This window comes from Triticum urartu, chromosome 4 (genome assembly GCF_003073215.2).
Source record: "Triticum urartu cultivar G1812 chromosome 4, Tu2.1, whole genome shotgun sequence".
Lineage (NCBI taxonomy): Eukaryota > Viridiplantae > Streptophyta > Magnoliopsida > Poales > Poaceae > Triticum > Triticum urartu.
This window is the reverse complement of record NC_053025.1, coordinates 167860784-167864433: the sequence shown is the minus strand read 5'-3', so window position 1 is coordinate 167864433 and position 3650 is coordinate 167860784.

Genomic DNA, 3650 nt, shown 5'->3' with positions numbered 1-3650 from the left:
TTATTTGATGAATTGGTTTGATACAGTACTTATATTAGTGATTTATTATTCTTATACTAACGTATCCCATGAAGGTTTTGTTCAGTTTTGTGTGATTGAAGTTTTCAAGTTTTGGTTTATCTTACGATGGATGAAGGAAGGATGGAAGAGCCTAACCTTGGGGATGCCCCGGCATCCCAAGCTATTATCAAAAAATGAGCAACCAACTAAGCTTGGGGATGCCCCCGAGTGGCAACCCCTCTTTCTTCCAACGATCATCGGTATTTTACTTGAAACTATATTTTTATTCGTCACATGATATGTGTTTTGGTTGGAGTGTCTTGTATGATATGAGTCTTTTCTTGTTTTATTTTGTGTTTTAAGTCATCAATCCTTTCTGGACACACCTATTTGAGATATCCAAAATTATGTTAGGACTTGTTAGAATCGCTCTCTATGCTTCACTTATATTTTTATGAGCAATGGACTTGCTCTAGTGCTTCACTTATATCTTTTTGAGCATGGTGTGCTTTACTATTTTTGAAGAAATGCTCTCTTGATTCACTTAGATTTATTTGAGAGTTAGTAAAATTTTCAAAAAATTCTCTCTTGCTTCACTTAAATTAATTTGAGAGAAAGAAAATTATATGATGCTCATGATCTTCACTTATATTTGTTGGAGCTTGTCAAAAGCAATACATGAAAATTAGTCCCAAAGTGATAGATATCCAAGAAGGATATATAAAAACTTTCATGAAGATCATCGGACAAAATAAACATGATTCTTAGTAATAGTTTTGAGATATGATGATGTGACATGTGAGTCATCTTGATAGGTAATTATGCTTTAGTAAGAATATTGGTGGTAAGGTTTGTGATTCCCGATGCAAGTACGAATGTCAATAGTCAGGCAATGAAATTATATCCTACTTATGGTGCATTATTCAGTGTTATTTATGCTTAATGCTTTCTTATGAGATTATCTGTTTCTTAGTTGGTCGCTTCCCAATCTTTTGCTAGCCTTCATTTTTCACTAAGTATGATCACTACTTGTGCATCCAAAAACCTATAAACCAGTTTTGCCACATGAGTCCACTATATCTACCTATATGTGGTATTCTTTTGTCGTTCTAAGCAAATTTGCATGTGCCATCTCTAATTTTCAAAATAAACTTCTCTTTTGTGTGTTTGTTTCGCTGGCGGAGTGGTGAGGGGTGGCTAATATTTTCCATGCTAGATGTGTTATTCTCAAGATGAGTGTTTATTCACTTGTCATTGCACAAGATTAAGGCAAAGGTATTAGGGATGCCCAGTCCCGAAATGCAAAAAAAAATGAATTTACTTTATGTTGTCAAATAATAAATTCCTTGGGAAGTGTTGGTATGGAGGGCACCCTTGGATACGGTTAGCCATGGAAAGTGAAAGTATGGTGGAAAAAGGAATAAACTTTATTTTTCCGTTTGGGAACCGCCTACGATATATAAATGCATGGAAACTATTGGGAACTCTTAGTCGTTTTTGTTGGTGGGATGGATACACCTCTCAAAATGTTTTTATCTCTAAGTTTTTTGGATTTGAGCTCTGGCACCTCTACAAATCCCTACTTCCCTCTGCGAAGGGCCTTTCTTTCACTTTATGCAATTTTTATTTTGAGTCTCCATCTTCTCTTATAAAAGCACCAACTAGGAGGCAATATGATCGTACTTAAGTATTGGGTGTAGCTAATATTTGAGTGTGTTTCATGAATGGATCAATGTTTGCGCATGATGGGCTAGGGATACCTTATTTTAGCGTTGATATTTTGAAAGACATGGTTGCTTGTTGATATGCTTGAGTATCTACATTATCATGTCAAAACTATACTATTGCTTTGAATAACTAAAATTCCAATTTTCCATGCTATAAACAAAAGAGTACGATATGACATGATTGGCAGCATTCCACATCAAAAGTTCTGTTTTTATCACTTACCTACTCGAGGACGAGTAGGAGTTAAGCTTGGGGATGCTGATACGTCTCCAACGTACCTATAACTTTTGATTGTTCCATGCTATTATATTATTAATCTTGGATGCTTTATGATAATTTTATAGTCATTTTTACCATTTTTTGGTACTAACCTATTGACATAGTGTCGAGTGCCAGTTCCTATTTTTTCCATGTTTTTTACATCGCAGAAAATCAATATCAGACAGAGTCCAAATGCCACGAAACTTTACGGAGAATTTTTATGGTCCAAAAGGAACACAACGGGCCCCGGCTGCGCCTAGTGGGTGCCCCGAGGGGGCACAACCCACCAGGGCGTGCCAGGAGGCCCAGGCGCTCCCTGGTGGGCTGTGCCCACCTCAGGTGCCCCTGGACCGCTTCTTTGCTCTATAAATACCCCAAAACTCCCAGAACCCTAGGGGAGTCGACGAAATATTCATCTAGCCGCCACAGAGTCCAGAACCACCAGATCCAATCTAGACACCATCTTAGATGGGGTTCACCACCTCCATAGGTGCCTCTCTAATGATGCGTGAGTAGTTCTTTGTAGTTAGTATCTAGATGGCTTCATCTCTCTCTCTCTCTCTCTTGATTCTCAATAAAATGGTCTCTTGGAGATCCAAATGGTGTAACTCTTGTGCGGTGTGTTTGTTGGGATCCGTTGAACTTTGAGTTTATGATCAGATCTATCATTTTATATCCATGAAAGTTATTTGAGTTTCTTTGATCTCTTATATGCATGATTGCTTCTAGCCTCGTATTTCTTCTCTGACATTTAGGTTTTGTTTGGCCAACTTGATCTATTTATCTTGCAATGGGAAGAGGTGCTTTGTAGTGGGTTCGATCTTACGGTGCTTGATCCTAGTGACAGAAAGGGAAACAACAGGTATGTATTGTTGCTACTAAGGATAAAACGATAGGGTCTATCTATACATAGATAGATCTTGTCTACATCATGTCATCGTTCTTACTGCATTACTCCGTTTCTCCATGAACTTAATACACTAGATGCATGCTGGATAGCGGTCGATGTGTGGAGTAACAGTAGTAGATGCAGGCAGGAGTCGGTCTACTAATCTTGGACATGATGCCTATATAATGATCATTGCGTGGATATCATCATAATTATTTGAGGTTCTATCAATTTCCCAACAGTAATTTCTTCACCCACCCTTTGCTATTGTTCTCGAGAGAAGCCACTAGTGAAACCTACGTCATCGGGTCTTCTTTCTCATATATTTTCCTTTGCGATGTGTTTTTATTTGCTTTTATTTTTCAGATCTGCTAAACCAAAAACCCAAAAATACTTTGCTACATTTTATTTTATTTGCGATCTATTTATTCAATCTATTACAACTTTTTCCCGTCACACACCAATTTTTGGCACCATTATCCGAAAGGGGTTGACAACCCCTTTAACACATTGGGTTGCGAGGATTTGTTATCTGTGTATAGGGGCTGTTTACGTTGTGTTGCTTGGTTCTCCTACTGGTTCGATAACCTTGGTTTCATATCTAAGGGAAACACCTACCGCCGCTATGCAGCATCATCCCTTCCTCTTTGGTGAAATACCGACGTAGCTTCAAGCGACATCAAGGCTTCGGCGGCGGAGCGGAAAGATCGGCGCTGTGGAGGGGGAAACAGAGGAATAACCCTCTGCCCCCCCCCCCCCCCCCCCCCCCCCC